Source organism: Trachypithecus francoisi, unplaced genomic scaffold (genome assembly GCF_009764315.1).
Source record: "Trachypithecus francoisi isolate TF-2019V2 unplaced genomic scaffold, Tfra_2.0 Lachesis_group6, whole genome shotgun sequence".
In the NCBI taxonomy this organism is placed as follows: Eukaryota; Metazoa; Chordata; class Mammalia; order Primates; family Cercopithecidae; genus Trachypithecus; species Trachypithecus francoisi.
In genome coordinates, this window is record NW_022681471.1 from 126,180,150 (window position 1) to 126,201,674 (window position 21,525).

The 21,525-nt window shown below is 45.3% G+C and overlaps 1 pseudogene; it reads right to left on the minus strand.

The window, feature by feature from the left end:
- LOC117077842 overlaps positions 1 to 21,525 on the minus strand; it is a 73,365-nt pseudogene that overhangs the window by 9,127 nt on the left and 42,713 nt on the right.

The following is a 21,525-nucleotide window of genomic DNA, read 5'->3' on the forward strand; positions in this document are numbered from 1 at the left end:
ACAAGCTTGCTGTACTTTTTGGAGTCAGTACCCCGAATAACGTGAATATTCCCAGTCCTGCTTCCAAGCATAAGCTACCACTTTGCTTGTTTCAGGGTGTGAGAATGGATAAGGACAACTGGGACTAGTGGTGTTCTTCTCAGCCAGACCCTGGTGTGGACGGTGGGCAGCCTGACACTGGACAGTCATTCATGTTCCTGTTTAAATGCTTTCAGAAAGAGTCCAACTCTCGGGCAGAGCCCCAGATTTTCCTCAGTACTTCACACGTTCTCTCACTGGCCTGTTTCAGATCATTCTTCGTATTGCAGCATAGCAAGGCTTTGCATGCTTTCAGCACTACTGGCTTATATGAGACGTTGCTTCATCTGAGCCACCAGTTTCCTGAGTGAAGGTCCAGAACCCAAACACCTGGGAGACAAGGCCGTTCTCAAATGCCTCCTGTGTGATGAGCTGAAACCCACTGAGCAAGCACTCACTTGCAGCTGGTCGTGCCATCATCTTCAGAAATGTAATGCTGGATCAGCTATCAGGAATCTGTCTGGAGGTAGTAGAGGGTGTTTGAAACCAAGCCTTTTCATTTGCCCAACCCATATCACAAAGTGGAAGTATGGATGCTCCTAGTCGATCGTCTGGACCATTGACTGCTTCGTAATAGGCAGCTTAAGCTGACTGATTGCATTCACGACGTTTCTCCCGTCCATGTACGGAGCAGGCAGGACCCTGGGCCTCAGCTCGTCTGCTCTTAACTTCAGAGACCAGACGAGATTGGAAGCATTCCCGGTGGTACGGCTGTAGATGATACATGACGTTTCTGGTAACTTCTGCCATTTTATTGCTTGCTCTCTTTCTGTCTTCTGTCAGCTGTCGTAAAAAATAAATCAGGTCACGTCTGCAACAGAAGACCCTACCAGTGGTGCTGAGCTATACAAGTTGCTGTACTTTTTGGAGTCAGTACGCCCGCATAACGTGAATTTCCCAGGCCTGCTTCCAAGCATAAGCTATCACTTTGCTTGTTTCCGGGTGTGAGAATGGATAAGGACAAGTGGGACTAGTGGTGTTCTTCTCAGCCAGACCCTGGTGTGGACGAGTGGGCAGCCTGACACTGGACAGTCATTCATGTGTCCTGTGTTTAATGCTTTCACACAGAGGTCCAACTCACCGGCAGAGCCCCAGATTTTCCTGCACGTACTTCACAGGTTCTCTCACTGGCCCGTTTCAGATCAGCTTCGGATTGTAGCACAGCAAGGCTTTGCAATGCTTTCAGCACTACTGGCTTATTGAAAGACATGTTGCTCTCATCTGAGCCACCAGTTTCCTGAGTGGAAGGTCCAGAACCCAAACCCTGGGAGACAAGGCCGTTCTCAAATACCTCCTGTGTGATGAGCTGAAACCCACTGAGCAAGCCACTCACTTGCAGCTGGTCGTGCCATCATCTTCAAAATGTAATGCTGGATCAGCTATCAGAATCTGTCTGGAGGTAGTAAGGGTGTTTGAAACCAAGCCTTTCATTGCCCAACCCATATCACAAAGTGGAAGTATGGATGCTCCTAGTCGATCGTCTGGACCATTGACTGCTTCTTAATAGGCAGCTTAAGCTGACTGATTGCATTAACGACGTTCCTCCCGTCCAAGTACGGAGCAGGCCGGACCCTGGGCCTCAGCTCGTCTGCTCTTAACTTCAGAGACCAGACGAGATTGGGAGCATTGCGGTGGTACGGCTGTAGACGATACACGACGTTTGTGGTAACTTCTGCCATTTTATTGCTTGCTCTCTTTCTGTCCTCTGTCAGCTGTCGTAAAAAATAAATCAGGTCACGTCTGCAACAGAAGACCCTACCAGTGGCGCTGAGCTGTACAAGCTTGCTGTACTTTCTGGAGTCAGTACCCTGAATAAATAGCATGAATGTTCTCAGTCCTGCTTCCAAGCATAAGCTACCAGTGAGCTTGTTTCAGGGTGTGAGAGTGGATAAGGCGAACTGCAACTAGCGGTGTTCTTCTCAGCCAGACCCCGGTGTGGACGGTGGGCAGCTTGACACTGGACACTCATTCATGTTCCTGTGTAAATGCTTTCACATGGAGTCCATCTCTTGGGCAGAGCCCAGATTTTCCTCAGTACTTCACACTTTCTCTCACTGGCCTGTTTCAGATCATTCTTCATATTCCTGCACACCAAGGATTTACATTCTTTCGGCACTACTGCGTTATGTGAGATAAGCTTCTTATCTGAGCCACCAGCCTCCTGAGTGAAGGTCCGGGACCCAAATACCTGGTAGAAAAGGCCGTTGCCAAATGCCTCCTGTGTGATGAGCTGAAACCCACTGAGCAGCCTCTCACTTGCGGCTGGTCGTCCCATCGTCTTGGGAAATCTAATGCTGGATCAGCTATCTGGAATCTGTCTGGGGTGGAAGAAGGTGTTGGAAACCAAGCCTCTTCATTTGCCAGACCCATATCACAAAGGGGAATTATGGATGCTCCTCGTCGATTGTCTGGACCATTGACTGCTTCTGAATAGGCAGCTTAAGCTGACTGAGTCCATTCACCATGTTCCTCCCGTCCAAGTACAGAGCAGGCCCGACCCTGGGCCTCATCTCATCTACTCTGTACTTCAGAGACCAGACGAGATTGGGAGCATTCACGGAGGTACGGCTGTAGATTATACACGACATTTGTGGTAGGTTCTGCCGTTTTATTGCTTGGTCTCTTTCTGTCCTCTGTCAGCTGTCGTAAAATCTAAATCAGGTCAAGTCCGCAACAGAAGACCCTACCAATGGCCCTGTGCAGTGCAAGTTTGCTGTAGTTTCTGGAGTCAGTACCCCGAATAATAGCATGAATGTTCCCAGTCCTGCTTCCAAGCATAAGCTACCAGTGAGCTTGTTTCAGGGTGTGAGAATGGATAAGGCCAACTGCAACTAGCGATGTTCTTCTCAGCCAGACCCCGGTGTGGACGGTGGGCAGCCTGACACTGGACACTCATTCATGTTCCTGTGTAAATGCTTTCACATGGAGGCCAACTCTTGGGCAGCGCCCAGATTTTCTTCAGTACTTCACACGTCTCTCACTGGCCTGTTTCAGAACATTCTTCATATTGCTGCACACCAAGGATTTACATTCTTTCAGCACTACTGCGTTATATGAAGTTAGCTTCTTAATCTGAGTCACCAGTCTCCTGAGTGAAGGTCCAGACCCAAACACCTGGTAGAAAAGGCCGTTGCCAAATGCCTCCTGTGTGATGAGCTGAAACCCACTGAGCAGCCTCTCGCTTGCAGCTGGTCGTCCCATTATCTGGGGAAATGTAATGCTGGATCAGCTATCTGGAATCTGTGTGGAGGTATTAGAGGGTGTTGGAAACCACGTGTTTTCATTAAGGCAAACCATATCACAAGCAGGTAATACAGATGGTCTTTGTCGAATGTCTGAACCATTGACCCCTTCTTTATAGGCGGCTTAAGTCGCGTGATTGCATTTACAACGTTCCCGCAATCCACGTACGGAGCAGGCCCGACCTGGCCTTATCTTCTCTACTCTGTAGTTCACAGAGCAGACGAGATTGGGAGCGTTCGCAGTGGTGTTGCTGCCGATTATTCACTATGTTCTAGTAGTGTCTGCCATTTTAATGCCTTCTCTTTTTCCGTCACGTTCAAGGTCGCATGGTCGTAGATTATTCACGATGTTTTTGGTAAGTTTTTTCACTTCAGTAACAGGCTGTTTCATCTCCATAATAGTATTCACAAAGTTTCTTATGTCGAAGCCCTAAACAGGGCCGATCCTGCTTAGCTTCTGATATCTGAAGAGACTCAGCGAGTTCTGGGTGATATGGCCATGGATTTTTCACGAAGTTTCTGTTAGCTTCTTCCTATTTAACCCTTTCTTTTTTTCTCTCTTTCAGAGTGGTATGGCCATAGATTATTCACGAAGTTTCTGTTAGCTTCTACCATTTCACTCCTTTCTCTTTTTCTGTCATCTGTCTAACACCGTATAAAATTAACAAAGTCAAGTCCACAACAGAAGACGCTGTTAAAGGTGCTGAACAGTACAAGTTTGCTGTAATCGGCAGTGGCCGTTCTCAGAGCTGGTAGACTTTTTTCATTACAGCTGTATGTACTGAGTTATTCCCTGTTTATCTAGTGAATAAGAAGATGTGGTGAGGCCGTCTTGTGTCCCGAGCACAATTACTCTGTATATGTAGGCACTTTCTGTTTGTTTCACACTGAAATGCAATCGTTTGTTAAAAGGCTGTTCTCTTCTGTTGTCAATAAATTTCCTTTTGCTGACACTCACTCTTGTATCAGATGTCTGTATGTTGGTTGTCCCACTGGCTGTTAATGCATCCATGAATGTAGATGTACCTTTCCTGTTAGCAACTAGGCCTGTGGCCATGGCTGCAGTCACGGGGCCATGCACCTGAGGCACTAGCAGGTGTATCCAAGCTTGCTCCCCATCCTGGCCTGCTCAGCACCAGGGCCCAATAAAGCTTTGTCTGGCTTTTCCACTGCCACTTTGAGCACTACGATTCCTCCTGACCCTTGTCTTCGTAGTCCAGTTTTTTTGGGGCTCTCGCTCTGAAAGCCATCCAGTGCATCCTGCTTAATGGGGCTCTTAGACATGAGGATCTTGATACCTGATTTCACTAGGTCCATTTTTGTCTGGCTGCAGAGAGACGGAGCTGTGTTCTTCCTGAACTGCTGGCTGGCAGCAAACAGCTGGCTGCTTTTGGATTCGTGGCCTCTCCCAATCACTGGTGCCTTAGGAGAGGTCTTAGAAAAGCTGCTGTTTGTGGATCTGGAGATTTGTTTCCTAGCATTGTTGGGCGTGGAACTGTTTGTTCTGGTCAGTGTGCTCTTTCTGCCTTTCCGTGTGGTGTCTGTTGAAGTCGTGGATGTATTCCTTACAGTTCATCAGGTGCTGCTCTGGTTCCCAAGTGTCGTCCTTGCTGTTGTAGCCTTTTCACTGAACCACTACTCTCTCTGCCCTTTTTAATTTTTCGTTTTGTCAACAATCCTTTCAATCTAACCTGCCTCAGTTCATGTAGACCAATGTAATTCAGTTCGCTCCTCCTCAAATTTCAATAGTCGTCATTTATGGCAAGTAGTACCCAAGATAAGACTCTTCAGATGAAGAATCACAGCCTTTTCCATCTCAGGAGAACAATGACTAAAATCTTAAGTTTGCAGTCCTACCCTTTTCCCAATGTAAATGCTTTTGCTGATAATCATATCACCGCTTTCAAAAATCTTTCTGAATTTTATTGTTATGCATAATCCTTTCATTATTATTATTAATTAACATTTTTAGAGCTAGGGTCTCACTATGTTGCCCAGGCTGGAGTGCAGTGTTTATTCATAGGTACTCTCCCACTATTGATCAACACAGGAGTTTTGATCTGTTTCATTTCCATCCTGGGGCAGTTCACCCCTCCTTAGGAAACCTGATGATTCCCTGCTCCCGGCAGTCGCTCTTTCTCTATCTATCTTTTATTTATTTATTTTTTGAGTTGGAGTTTCACTCTTGTCTCCCAGGCTGGAGTTCAGTGGCACCATGTCAGCTCACTGCAACCTCCACCTCCTGAGTTCAAGTGATTCTCCTGCCTCAGCCTCCTAAGTAGCTGTGATTACAGGCACCTGCCACCACATCAGGCTAATTTTTCTATTTTTTGTAGAGATGGGGTTTTGCCATGTTGACTGACTGGTCACGAACTCCTGACCTCAGGTGATCTGTGTGCCTTTGCCTCCTAAAGTGCTGGGATTACAGGCGTGAGCCACTGCATCAGGCCAAAATCACCATGTTGGTACCAAACTTAGTGCAGACACTTGATTGGCATAGCATGCAACAGCCCAGAACCCCTGGGTTCAAGCGATTCTCCCACCTCAGCCTCCTGATAGCTGGGACCACAGGCGTACTCCACCATGCCCAGCAGCACTGTTTTGTTTTTATTGCATAACTGTTTTCTGCCTATTAGAATAAGTTTGGCGAGGGTTTGGTATCAGTGCATATAAGGGGTTTTCACTCTATAGCTGCTGCATTGCACTGCTCAGCTCACCCGGTCCCTTATTGGTGGACATTTCCTTTATTTCTTGCCTTTTGTTACTCAAACAATGGCATAATGAATGTCTCTACATATGTGTTATTTTGCACATAGGAATTACTGCAGGAGGATTCTCAAAGAAGGATAGTTGGAGCAGAGGAGTATAAGCTTTAAACTGTTCTCAGATATTGCCAATATGTTCCTGGGTTTGTATCATTGGCTTTACCTTCCCCTTGGGGATTTTTCACTGGATACTGTTGCCCCATCCACAAGGCCTAAGTGACACTCTGGCCAACAATAGAAGCATGGACCTTTCGCTAATACCCCACAGCACCCATAACATGGCTGAGATGGAGTGGCATTTGAAACCAAATGTTATTAAAGGGAAACAGAGAGAAACTGTGTGCAACAAGAACATCTTGATTCTACTCCACGGCTCTCTCCCCATCTGCCCAGTACTTGGCTTGCCTCCATGTGGTGGGCACTATCTTAATGTCTACCATCTGGGATCTTTGCCTGTTATTGTTTTTATTTATTTTACTTTTTTTAGAGACAGGGTCTCACTCTGTTGCCCAGGCTAGAGTGTGATGGGGTGAACATAGCTCACTGCAGCCTTGACCTGCCAGGCTCAAGCAATCCTCCTGCCTCAGCCTTCCCTGCAGCTGGGCCTACAAGTGCACACCACCACATCTGGCTATTTTAAATTTTTTTTATAGAGACAGGGTCTCACTAGGTTGTGCAGGTTGGTCTGGAACTCTTGGACTCAAGTGATCCTCCACCTTGGCCTCCCAAAGCTCTGGGATTACAGGTGTGAGCCATCATGACTGGCTTGCTATTATAATTTTTTTTTTTTTTTGAGACGGAGTCTTGCTCTGCCGCCCAGGCTGGAGTGCAGTGGCCGGCTCTCAGCTCACTGCAAGCTCCGCCTCCCGGGTTCACGCCATTCTCCTGTCTCAGCCTCCCGAGTAGCTGGGACTACAGGCGCCCGCCTCGTCGCCCGGCTAGTTTTTTTTTGTATTTTTTAGTAGAGACGGGGTTTCACCGTGTTAGCCAGGATGGTCTCGATCTCCTGACCTCGTGATCCGCCCGTCTCGGCCTCCCAAAGTGCTGGGATTACAGGCTTGAGCCACCGCGCCCGGCCGCTATTATTATTATTACTATTATTGAGACGGAGTTTTGCTCTTGTCTCCCAGGCTGGAGTGCAATGGCTTGATCTCTGCTCACTGCAACCTCCGCCTCCCGGGTTCAAGTGATTCTCCTGCCTCAGCTTCCCGAGTAGCTGGGATTACAGGCGCACATCACCACGCCTGGCTAATTTTTGTATTTTTAGTAGAGACGGGGTTTTGCCATGTTGGCCAGGCTTGTCTTGAACTCCTGAACTCAGGTGATCCTCCCTCCTCGGCCCCTCAGAGTGCTGGGATTACAGGCATGAGCCACTGTGCCCTGTTTGGCTTGTCATTTTTTTTAAAGCACTGACTTTTACTCTGGACCATGTATTGTGTCATTTTGTATCATTGTTCCATTTTTGTGTGAATGATTTTTGTATCACGTAGGATGCTTTTGAGTGTTAATGACAGAAACCCAATCCATACTGGCTTGAACAATGGTACTTTTCTATAACTAGAGCACTATGCTGTGGTTTAGATACATATGGCAGCTCTACTCTTGTAAGCCTAGAGGAAGGTGGGTGTAGGCACCACCAATGGTGCCAATCAAGGATCCAGACCCTTTCCATCTCTCCTATCTGCCCTTCTTTGTGGCTTGGCTCTGCTTTCTGGGCGGGCTCCCTGCATGGTGCCAGATTTCCAAAGCTGTTCTGGTTGTTGCATCCAGACATTGTTAAGTCCCAGGACAGAAGAGGGACTATGTTTTTTTCTGTTTTCTTCTTAATAGACAGGAGGCTTTTTCCAGAAGCCCCCCAGCCAACATCCCTTCCCAGCTTCAATATCAGAACTGAGTCATGGGCTCACGTTTAAGTCATCATAAGCAAAGGAAATGGGATTGTTATGAGTGACTGGGACCACGTTGAGCTGCGGGTTGACTTGGCATCCTTTGACCCATGATGAGACGGAGTGGGCCCCTGAGTACAGTCAGGGTCCTGCCGGCCTGGGGAGCAGCGTTGAGGGGGGAGATGGGAGTTGGGGGTGGCAACAGGGTCTGCTCAGCTGGACATAATAGCAGTGAATTCCATCCTCGCAATAATCCCACGAGGACTGCGTGTTCATTTCTTGTGACTGCTGTAACATTATCACAAACCAAAAACTTATTTTCTCTCAATTCTGGAGGATAGAAGTCCAAAATCCAGGGCCACACTCTGTGCAGAACCCTTCCTTGCCTCTTCCTATGTTCTGACGCTTCTGGGCATTCCTTGGCCTGTGACAGCATAGCTTACATCTCTGTCTCTGTCTTCACTCCCTGTGTGTATGTCTGGCTCCTCTTTTCTGTGTCCAAATTTCCTTCTTCTTATAAGGATACCAGCCATATGATGAGGGCCCACTCTAATCCAGTACAACATCACCTGCATTTCATTCTATTGGCAAGACCCTTTTTGGCAAATAAAGGTACATTCATAGGTACTGGGGGTTGGGACTTGGATGTAACATATTTTTGGAAGGGATCCATTTAACCCAGTAGGGAAGGTCCTGTTCATATCCCTGATTTGCTGTTAGGAAGTTATAGTGCAAGAGCCTAAGCAGCTAGTATGTGATAGAGATGTCTTTGGACCCAGCTAGTTTCATCCCTCCGTTCTGTGCTCATAACCATTTCACCGCACTGATAAGGTGAATGGCAGAGTGACAAAGATCTGTGAGATCATTATATTTTTTGTTGTTGTCAAATGACTGCAGAATGCATTCCACAAATATTTATTGAACACCTACTGTGTAACAGTGACTTTCTTTTTTTTTTTTTTTTGAGGCAGAGTCTCACTCTGTTGCCCAGGCTGGAGTGCAGTGGCACGTCTCGGCTCACTGCAAGCTCCATCTCCTGGGTTCACGCCATTCTCCTGCCTCAGTCTTCCGAGCAGCTGGGATTACAGGCTCCCACCACCACACCCAGCTAATTTTTTTTGTATTTTAGTAGAGACAGGGTTTCACCGTGTTAGCCAGATGGTCTCTATCTCCTGACCTTGTGATCCGTCCACCTTGGCCTCCCAAAGTGCTAGGATTATAGGCGTGAACCACTGCACCCAGACCCTTCCTTCCTTCTTTCCTTCCTCTTTCTTTCCTTCCTTCCTTCCTTCCTTCCTTCCTTCCTTCCTTTCCTCCCTCCCTCCCTCCCTCCCTCCCTTCCTCCTCCCTCCCTCCCTCTCTCTTCTCTCTTCTCTCTTTCTCTTTCTTTCCTTTCTTTCTTTCTTGTTTCTTTCTCTCTCTCTCTCTCCCTCCCTCCCTCCCTCCCTTCCTCCGCTCCCTCCCCTCCCGCCTACCTCCCTCCCTCTCTCTTCTCCTCCTTTCTCTCTTTCTCTCTTCTTTCTTTCTTTCTTTCTGTCTGTCTTGCTCTGTCACCCAGGCTGGAATGCAGTGATGCGATCTTGGCTCACTGCAACCTTTGCCTCCTGGGTTCAAGCAATTCTCTGCCTCAGCCTCCTGAGTAGCTGGGATTACAGGCGCCCGCCACCATGCCCGGCTAACTTTTATATCTTTAGTAGAGATGGGGTTTCACCATCTTGGCCAGGCTGGTCTTGAACTCCTGACCTTGTGATCCACCCTCCTCGGCCTCCCAAAGTGCTGGGATTACAGGTGTGAACCACCGTGCCTGGCCTAACAGTGACTTTCTTGTACATGGGCTACAGCATAATCAAAACAGAGTTCTGTTCTCTGCATTTGAGAGAAAAAATGAAATGGTGCCTGTGGGCACTGAAAACAGGGCCCTCGATACGTTTCTGCCCATTCGGTGGGGAAATGGAGAATGTGGTGAGTGTTGTTTCTGCTGCGCCCTGTCCTGCTCCTCACCAGACTTCTTGCTGGGGAGCTGCACACAGCAATTACACAGACCAGGATAATCTTCCTCCTGCCTCCAGGAGCATGGGACACAATATTTCTTGCTAGCAAGAAGCAAGTCATTAAAGCACACTTTCTTACTCAGCATTGTTTTCCCCCTGGTGTGTAAAAATCGTTGCTAAATTTCTACTGCAGGCAATGAAAACACAATGAATCAAAACATAGTGCCAAATTAACCTTGAAGGCAGTACCCGCACTTTTTCCCCCTACTCATCATGAAGGAAGAGTTGATGTCAAAAGAACCCAAGCAAGGCTGGTGCAGTGACTCGCCTGTAATCCAGCACTTTGGAAGGCCAAGGTGGGAGGATCACTTGAGTCCAGGAGTTTGAGACCAGCCTGGGCAACATAGCGAGACCCCGTCTCTGCAAAAAATACACATACAAAATTACGTGTGTGGTGTGCATTACTGGTGTGGTGGTGCATACCTGTAGTTCCAGCTACTCAGAAGTCTGAGGCAGGGAGGATCCCTTGAGCCCAGGAGTTTGGAGGCTGCAGCGAGCTATGACCACACCACTGCACTCCAGCCTGGGCAACAGGAGAGACCCTGTCTCTAAGAAAAACAAAAAGCGAAACAACCCAAGCAAATGTGACTAAGGTCATGAGAGAGAGGAGCTGGGAGGGAGTGAGCCACGCACTTTGGCCAGTCTTAACAGATGCCACAGCCCAAGCCACAAGTCTCAGATCTGAGGCCAACATAAAGAGATTGGACAGGAAACACTGCTGTCTATACAAATGTTGGTTCTCATTAGTGATTCTGAGTTCCAGCAGGCACTGCAAAGAAATCCCATAAATAAAGGCATCCAGTCACACCTTATCCATGCCTGCTTGGGAAATTCTTGCTCACCAGAGCTCTGCCAAATGAAAGCTCACATTGTTTTCTGGACTTCTTTGACTCTTGACAAATATCTCTTAGAAGTTCTCTCTCTCTTGCTCACTCGCTCTTTCTCTCTCTTTCTTGCACCAATCACCTATTATTTCTAATCCAGGATTTCTGTGTAGAATAAATGAATTGCTTAATGTTCTATCACTTAAGTCAAGGTGTTCCAAGATTTTTGAGGCTGCTGATACATCTCATCAGAATCCCAAATAGTAGGTGTGCAAATATAGTTTTCTCTGGAACTGAAATAGAGGGATAAAAAAACTGTTAAAAGTTAGTTACAACTTCTTTGGAAACCTGGAAAACAGCACTGTGACCCGGAAGTCACACTTGGGCATTTATAGTACAGAAATGAACACTTAGGTTAACATGAACTCCTGCCCATGAATGTCCATAGCAGCCAAAGTTTTAATAGCAAAAAATGCCACCAGCGCTGATGTCCTTCCATGGGCAAATGATGGTACATTGCAGCGTGAAAAAGAAACATACTATTTATTTTTACGTACAACTTGATGAATCGCCAGGGAATTACACTGAGTATAAAAAGCCAGTCTCCTCAAAGGTCATATATTTTATGAGTCAATTTATAAACATCCTGAAATAACAAAATTATAGAGATGGAAAACAGATCGTTGATTGTCTGGGTTGGGAAAAGACAAGGAGTGTGGGACCATAAGAGGTGACATGGGAGGTTCCCTTGTGGTTATAAGATGGTTCTATGTCCTTTTTTTTGAGACGGAGTCTTGCTCTGTTGCCCAGGCTGGAGTTCAGTGGTGGGATCTCAGGTCACTGCAACCTCCGCCTCCTGGGTTCAAGTGATTCTCCTGCCTCAGTCTCCCGAGTGGCTGGGACTACAGTTGCATGCCACCACGCCCAACTAATTTTTGTATTTTTAGTAGAGACGGGTTTTCACCATGTTGGCCAGGCTGGTCTCAAACTCCTGACCTCAAGTGATCCACCTGCTTCAGCCTCCCAAAGTGCTGGGATTGGTTCTGTGTCTTGATAGTGGTGGGGGATTATATGAATCTGTATCTGCAGTGTCATTTCATAAAATTGTACACAAAGACATATGCATATCATGAGTGTATGAAAAGACGTGAAATCCATATGATGTCTGTAGACTAATTGTATTAAGCCTTTGTTGATTTCCTGGGTTCGAAATGCCCTATGGTTATGATACCACCATTGCAGGAAGTTGGGTGATGGGCACAGGACAGGAGGCTTCTCTGTACGATTTTTTGCAACTTCTATGAGTCTATAATTATTTCAAATGAAAAGTTTTTAAAAATTTGTTAGAAAACATTGACTCCTAAGGAAATCATCAAAGAGATTCATTGAATAAGTTCATAGATGTGCTCTGCAAAAACTTTCCCGGGGCTGGGTGCAGTGGCTCAGTCTGTAATCCCAGCACTTTTGGAGGCCGAGGCGGGCAGATCACCTGCGATCAGGAGTTCGAGACCAGCCTGGTCAACATAGTGAAACCCCGTCTCTACTAAAAAATACAAAAAATTAGCCACATGTGGTGGCGGGCACCTGTAATCCCAGCTACTCGGGAGGTTGAGTCAGGAGAATCGCTTGAACCCAGAAGGCGGAGGCTGCAGTGAGCCGAGGCCATGCCATTGCACTCCAGCCTGAGAGACAAGAGCAAGTCTCTATCTCAAAAAAAAAAAAAAGAAAAAAAAAGTTTACCGGGCAGTGGTATCATTTTCTGCTCCTTCCAGCTTATCAGAAAAGGTTCAGCAGGCCATATTAAGATAAGCCAGTGCTTAATGTAGCTTTGTCTAAAAATTGCGTTTTCTGACTGGGCATGGTGGCTCATGCCTGTAATCTCAGCACTCTGGGTGGCTGGGGCGGGAGGATTGCTTGAAGCTAGGAGCTGAAGACCAGCCTGGGCAACAAAGTAAGACACCTGTCTCTACAAAAATGAAAAAATTAGCCAGGCATGGTGGTGCACACCTGTAGTCCCAACTACCTCCGGAGGCTGAGGCAGGATATTGCTTGAGCCCAGAGGTTGAGGCTGCAGTAAGCCGTGTTCAAACCACTGCATTCCAGTCTGGGTGACAGGATGAGACCTGTCCCAAAAAATAAACAAATAAAATAAAAATTGCATTTTCTCAAAGCCTCCATTATACAGAGGAAAGCCAAATGTACAATGAAGGCTTGATCACTCAGAGTCTGGTCTGCAAACAGCAAGGGGCATTTACACTCACATAGTTGATGAATTTTCTATCTTTTCTATTCACCCCCTTTCTCTCTGGAAACACGCAGTGGTTGAGTGTGCCCCACTCTCCAGGCTCATTCCCAGGCCCGACCAGCATTAGGAAGCTCGGATACTTGCTTTGTTGCTCTGAATTCCACGGCAATAGCTTGGCCTGCTTTCCTCTGTATGGCCAAAATGCTTCTGGCGAACTCTCATTGAATAATTAATTTCTAGTTTTAAATAATTCACAGTCCTGGCTGGTATATTGCTGAGGACCAAAGAATTAATTTGTTGAATGGTTTTCCTTTCTTCTCCTTTGCCTGGAGGCAGGGGCTGCACACTGTTGTCTGGAACATAATGTGAGCAGCCTCTAACCAGGCTGGTTCCTCAGTGATATCTGATCACTAATGACAGGACAGTCATGATCATGACGCTGCTGTGGAGCAAAGCAGGGATTGCGATGTCGGCCCCGACCCACAGCTACTTCCTCAGCAACCACTCAGTGCTTCTGGATAATGTTGGTAGTGAGGACCAGGCAGACCACTGATGAATAAAATCCCTCCATGCACGGTGGCTCACGCCTGTAATCCCAACACTTTGGAAGGCCAAGGCAGGTGGATCACTTGAGTCCAGGAGTTCAAGACCAGCCTGGACAACATAGTGAGATCTCAACTCTACAAAAGTTTTAAAATTAGCTGGGCGTGGTGGCATGTGTCTGTAGTCCCAGCTACTCAGGAGGCTGAGGTGGAAAAATTGCTTGAGCCGAGAAGTTAAGGCAGCAGTGAGCTGTGATCATGCCACTGCACTCTAGCCTGGGTGACAGAGTGAGAAGTTGCCTCTAAGAAAATAAAAAATAAAATTTTAAGCCGGGTGTGGTGGCTCACGCTTGTAATCCAGCACTTTGGGAGGCTGAGGTGGGCGGATCATGAGGTCAGGAGATTGAGACCATCCTGGCTAACACAGTGAAACCCCGTCTCTACTAAAAATGCAAAAAAATGAGCCAGGCATGGTGGTGGGCACCTGTAGTCCCAGCTACTCGGGAGGCTAAGGCAGGAGAATGGTGTGAACCCGGGAGGCAGAGCTTGCAGTGAGCCAAGATCGCGCCACTGGACTCCAGCCTGGTGGACAGAGCGAGACTCTGTCTCAAAAGAACAAAAAAAAAAAGAAAAAGAAAAGAAAATTAAATTTAAAAAAATCAAAACATGATCCCAAACCCTTGGTTTAGAAGAGGTTGGCTAGCCACTGCCCATGGGTCAAATCCAGCTCGCTGCCTATTTTTGTAAATAAAATGTTATTGACACATACCCACACCCATTCTTGTAACATTGTCTGTGGTTGCTTTCGGCTACAATGACAAAATTGGGTAGTTGCAACAGAGACTGCATGGACAGCAAAGCCTAAAATGTTTATTCTCTGGTCCTTTACAGAACAGGTTTGCAGCTCCCTGACTTGGGACGTTATTAACCTCTGGAGAGCCTTCAGGTTGAATGGGGCTTTCTCTCCGCTCTTGTTTACCTTAGGGAGAGGAGTGAGGGAAGAGAAATAAATAAACAAAAGATGATAATTCCTTACAGGGTTCTGGCCCTTTTTAAAAATTTTTATTAATTTTTTAAGAGATAGGGCCTCGCTATGTTGCCCAGGCTGGAGTGCACTGGTGTGATCATGGCTCACTGCAGCCTTGAACTCCTGGGCTCAGCGATCCTCCCACCTCAGTCTCCTGAGTAGCCTCCTGAGACTACAGGCACACCACCACTCCTGGCTTATTTATTTATTTGTGTTTATTTATTCATTTATTTTGAGATGGAGTCTTGCTCTGTCACCCAGGCTGGAGTGCAGTGGCACAATCTTGGCTCACTGCAACCTCTGCCTCCCGGGTTCAAGTGATTCTCCTGCTTCAGCCTCCCGAGTAGCTGGGACTACAGATGTGCGCCACCACATCCGACTAATTTTTGTATTTTTAGTAGACACGGGGTTTCACCATGTTGGCCAGGCTGGTCTGGAACTCCTGACCTCAGGTGATCCACCTGCCTCAGCCTCCCAAAGTGTTGGGATTACAGGCTTGAGTCACCGCACCCAACCAAATTTTTAAATTTTTATTATTTGTAGAGACGGGGTCTCACTATGTTGTCTAGGTTGGTCTCCAACTCCTGGGCTCGAGTGATCTTTCCACCTCAGCCTCCCAAAGTGTTGGGATTACAGGCATGAGCCACCACACCTGGTCAGCTCTGGGCCCCTGAAAATTTGAGATTAGGATCTGATCAAGCAGAAATCTGCTCCTGCAATTCAGGTGGGTCTAACCTGTCTTCTACCCAGCGGAACAAGGAGGTGATGAATACGAGCTTTGGAGTCAGAAGTACGCTCCAACTCCCACCCTGGCTCTTATTCGCTGTGGGTGTATCTGAACCTTGAGTTTCCTCAGCTGATCAAACGTTAAGACTTCTCCTTCTCCACTAGATTGTTGGCGTGTCCTGTGGGCTAACTGCTGTAAAGCGCTTACCGTGGGATCTGACACAGAGTGAATCATGGGGCACTTTGGTCAATATTATGATATGACTGTGTCCCGCAAGATGAATTTTAAACATATGGAAAAATTGTAACTTTCACTGAAAATTACAATCCTAAACATGTGTAGTCCTGGAAAAGTTCAGTTTGTGTCAGCATGGGGTGAGGGTTACCCAAAGGGTAGCCCAGCTTTTTGGACTGGTTGATACGAGTTTTTCCATATGGACTCAGCCCCTGCCTCCATCAGCAGAAAGCCAGAGTGCTTGGGATACACAGTGAAGTATAAGTGGAAATCTACACTGCCCAAGAGTAGATGCACACTTGCCAGTTTAAAGAGGGAAAAGAGATGTGAGAAAAGCAAATCATTTCTTTTTCTTTTTTTAGAGACAGGATCTCACTCTGTTGCCCAGGCTGGAGTTCAGTGGCGTTACCACAGCTCGCTGCAGCCTCGACTTCCTGGGCTCAAGTGATCCTCCCACTTCAGCCTCCCAAGTAGCTGGGACTACAGGGACACACCACCATACCCAGTAACTAAGCCCTGTCATAACTTCTAAATGTTACTTCCAATTGTGAACTTCCTCCCACCACTAACTACTATTTTACTATTGTTTTCCCCAGAATTAAATGGTCTTAACTGTGCTTTCTGACTCTAGTCTTATAGCCCCTAATTCCCTGTGATGTAAAAACACAAATCTCATTTAAAAATTGTGGTGCAACAACACAACAGAAAACTGTCAGTGACATTTAGTACATTCCCAATGTTGTGCTAGCATCAATTGTCTGTTTCCAGAATATTTTCATCACCTCCAAAGGGAATGTCATCCCCATTAAGCAGTCACTCCCTATTGCCCTCCACCCGCAGCCCCTGGCGACCACGAATCCACTTTTCTGTCTCCATAGATTTGCTGACTCTGAATAGTTTACATAAATGGAATTTTGCAATGTGTTTTCTAGTGTGGCTTCTTTTACTTAGCATAATATTTTTGAGGTTTGTCCACATTATAGCATATATCAGTACTTTATTCCTTTTATACCAGGATAATATTCCATTGTAATACCACATCGTGTTTATCTGTTCACCTACTGATGGACATTTGGGTTGTTTCCCATTTGGGGCTATTGTAGATAGTGCTGCTACAAACATTTGTGTATCCATATTTGTTTGAATACTCGTGCTCTTTTGGGTACATACCCAGGAGTGGAATTCCTGGGTCATATGGTAATTCTATGTTTAACAAATCAAGAAACTGCCAAACTGTTTTCCAGAGCAGCTGTACCATTTTATGTACCACTCACATTCTTTCGTAAATCCAAACAATGGCTTCCCATTGTTCTCTGGGTAATGTCCGGGTTTTTAACACGTCTGACAAGATCTTCAAGATCAGCCCTGCCCACCACAGATATGGTCCTCCTTGCTCCTAATGTAATACAGCCATGTGTCACTTAATGATGAGGATATGTTCTGAGAAATGAGTCACTGGGCGATCTCGTCATTGTGTGAACATCAGAGTGGACTTAGACAAACCTAGTTGGTAGGGCCTACTGCACACCTAGGCTCTCTGGTCTAGCCTGTTGCTCCTAGGCTAGTAACCTGGACAGCATGTGACTGTACTGAACACCGTAGGCAACTGCAACACAATGGTGAGTATTTGTGAATCTAAATGTAGCTAAACATAGAAAAGATGTAGTAAAATATGCTATTAGAGTCTCATGGAAACACTGGCCTATGTGATGGAAATGTTGTTATGCTTATGCATTGTTACACCACACCCTCTCACTTGGCTTATATGCTGTCTTCTCCCTAAGGAACACTATATTTTTTCACCTAAGCCACTCGCCCTCTTGGATTCTCTCTAGGAAGCCACTTCTGACCCCTAATGTCCCACATAGGTCCCCCTTTGCACTGCCCTGATCACAGCCTCCACTGCACTGTCCTGGAATTCCTTACTCTTTGTCCTGTTTCTCCCACTAAACTGTAACCTCTATGAAGGCAGGAACAGTATCTGCCTTGTTGGTCACCATATTCCCAATTGACAGCACAAGGTAAGGGCTTAATAAATGTTTGAATGAACTAAATTACCAGGTGCAACCATCACCCCATGACTAAAGCAAAACAGTAGAAGATGAAGAGGCTTAACACACATTTAATCCTGGATTAATGTACACTGACTAATCAGTGACCTAGTTTCTGGTCTTTACTCCTCCTCCCCCTCCCCAACATCCCCATTTCTGTCTATTTTTTATTTATACATGTCCCAGTGGTGCTTAGTCTTGTGCTGGAATACTTAGAAGCCATGTTGCACTGAGACAAGATGTACAGGTTTGCCACATAACTATTTAAAAATGTGATGTGGTTAGATGCACACTTGTGTTAAGAACTAGATTCTCAGCTGGATGTGGTGGTTCATGCCTGTAATCCCAGCACTTTGGAGGCTGAGGTGGGAGGATAGCTTGAGGCCAGGAGTTCAAGACCAGCCTGACAATTACAATCCAAACAATTATTTATCCTGACAATTATTTATCCAAAATCATTATTGTTTGGTGAAATGAGTGTTACTTAGCCCTTATGTGCAAGAAACACCTTTAAAATGACTTTTTCAGACCGTAGTGAAATACCACTACACATGCATGGCCTGGCTGATGTTATTGACCATGCCCAAGGAAGGCTAAGAGGTGGAAGAACCAGAATTCACATACACTGCAGAAGGAATTTATAGAGTGCAATCACACTGGAAAACTGGAAGTATGTTAAAAGTTTTACGTACATCAATCCTATGCCCCAAAATTTACCCCTGGGTAATTACCTAAGAGAAATTAAAGTATATGGCTAGAACAGCTGAGGAAAGCATGTTAATAGCAGTTTTATTCATAGTCACCAGAAGCTGGAAGCAGTCCAGGTGGTCTACCAATAGGAGAATGGTGACATCAGCCATAGAGTGGAATATCACTCAGCAATAAAAAGGAATAATCTATCTATACATGCAATGACACACAAAGATAGATTTCCAAAGCTTCTTGCTGAGTGAAAGAAGCCAATCACAAAATAGTATACACAATGTGATTATATGAAATTCTGGGAAAAAATGTTTCGTGACAGTAGGCAGATCAGTGGTTGCTTCTGGGTAGAGAGAGGATTGACTAGAAAAGGGTACAGGAGAACTGTCTGGGTGATGGAAATGTTCTGTTTTGGTGGAAGTGTGGGTTATGTGGGTGTACACATTGTCAAAACTGATCCAAGTGTCCATTTATTTATTTATTGTAGAGATGAAATTTTACTGTATTGCTCAGGCTGGTCTTGAACTCTCAGGTTCAAGCAATTCTCCTGCCTTTGCCTCCCAAAGTGCTAAGATTATAGGCATGAGCCACTGTGCCCAGCCCAAATGTCCATTTGCACATATACATTTTACCATAGGTAAACTAAACCTCAACCTTTTAATTTGATTTTTTATTTATTTTTATTTTTATTTTTTGAGACAGAGTCTTGCTCTGTCACCAAGGCTGGAGTGCAGTGGCGCGATCTCAGCTCACTGCAGCCTCCGCCTCCCGCGTTCAAGCGATTCTCTTGCCTCAGCCTCCTGAGTAGCTGGGACCACAGGCATGTGCCACCACGCCTGGCTAATTTTTGTATTTTTGGTAGAGACGGGGTTTTGCCATGTTGGCCAGGCTGGTCTTGAACTCCTGACCTCAGGTGACCACCCACCTCGGCCTCCCAAAGTGCTGGGATTAGAGATGTGAGCCACCGCACCCGGCCTAAACATCAATTTTTAAAATGCAAAAAAAAAAAAATAAATAAATAAAAATCCTTTGGGAGGCCAAGGTGGGCAGATTACTTGAACTCACGAGTTTGAGACCAGCCTGGGCAACATGGCAAAACCCCATTTCCACAAAACATATGATAATTAGCCAGGCAAGGTGGCATGCACCTGTAGTCCTAGCTACTTGGGAGGCTGAGGTGGGAAGATGGCTTGAGCCTGGGAAGTGGAAGTTGCAGTGAGCTGAGATGATGCTACTGCACTCCAGCCTGAGCAATAGAGCCAGACCCTGTCCCCTCCCCCCAACCCCCCAAAAAAGGAAAAAAAATAAAGCAATCATGCCACTTCTAAATGAGAAAGTGATTTATATAAATACCTGGTATCTTAAGGTTAGATCCATGTAACAATTTAACCCTTCAGGGCCTCTGATTACTTTTTAGATGGTGCTATTTGATAGTATTCCTTTCTTTTTCTCCTCTATGATCATTTAATCTTTAAAAAATTGTTTTTAAGGTTTTTTTTTTTTTTTTTTTTTTTGAGACAGAGTCTTGTTCTGTCATCCAGGCTGGAGTTCAGTGGTGCAATCTTGGCTTACTGCAACCCCTGCCTCCTGGGTTTGAGTGATTCTCCTGCCTCAGCCTCCAGAGTAGCTGGGATTGTAGGCACATGCCACCATGCCAAACTAAGTTTTGTATTTTTAGTAGAGATGGGGTTTTGCCATGTTGGCCAGGCTGGTCTTGAACACCTGACCTCAGGTGATCCACCCGCCTCAGCCTCCCAAAGTACTGGGATTATAGGCATGAGCCACCACGCCCAGCTGATTACATTTTTTAAATTAAAAATGCTACTGGTTTTGAGTAGTTGAGAAATAATTTTCGGAGCACGATTCTTGAATACATAGTAAAATTAAAATTTTAAAAAGTATTTGCATCAGTCAGCTCTTGCTTTTTAAACAAATGGTTCCAAAATTTTATGATGCAAAACAGTCACCTTTATTTAGCTTGTAATTCTGTGGGTCAGCAGTTTGGGCTGGGCTCAGCCAGGTGGCTCTTCTGACCTTGGCTGAGCTCAGTTCTGCATTAGCAGTTACTTTCTTCCTTGTGCTGACTGAGTTACAAACCATGCCATTAGCAGCAGCTATGGCACCCAGTAAATGGTCAAGGTTCTGGATTATTTTTCATTTTCAAGAGGGATGCAGACTTCATTATAATCTCAAATAGGCATGACTAAAAGGCAGAAATCAAGATGTTAACTTTATTCTCCTCTCCAATGCCATACTGTCTGTCTAAAAAGGAATCTCTTTTCAACTTGGCTTCTTCTATAAAGTAGGATTGGAAAGTCTCCTGATAATAAAAGTTAGCTGCTTTGTCCTCCTTTGAATTTATGATTACAGTAAAGAAAGCTTGATATACTTCTGCAAATATAAAAAAAAAAAAAATCCCTGTGGAAATTCATGCCAGGAGCTAACATTATTGCAGGAAGCATCTGATGATGCTGAAAACATCACCCTCAACTTCAGTACAAAAATCTATATTTTTTAGTATGAATATGGATCAGGGTTGACAATTACTTAACAAAAGTGAATAGAAAGATTAAAATGGCTGAAATGAACCACCATTGCCTATTTTATATTTTAAGAAGTCATAACAAGAAATGGATATGCTTCCTTGTTAAAAATGAAAATATCTGCCTGAACACTCAGAAGAAAAGCATAATGAGAAGCACATTTTTGAAGTACCTTTTAAAATCTAGCTGATTTTGTTTTTATCATTTATCTAATATATATAATAGTGACTTCCCCATCTGTTACATAGACACAAATCATGTTTAAAAAAAAATCCACCTGAGATGACAAGAGATTATAAAAGTCATTTCAACTCTGAACATGTGCATTAAGTTTTAATGCTAACAGCTGATAATCCTGACATTCACATTTCATTTGCACTTATGTAAAGATATATTTTCTCTGCAGGGGGTCATGGTATTTTTTTTCAGTGTCAATTAAGGCAAATGATCTCAGTAGGATGGTTTTTCTAAAAATCATTTATTCTGTAAGAGATGGAAAGTTGTCATGGACATGGCAGGGGAGTTGAAAATTCCCCCTATATAGAGGATAAAAATGCAGATTCAGGGAAAAGGGAAGCAGAAAAGCACAGGGTTCTCTCCCTGCCCAG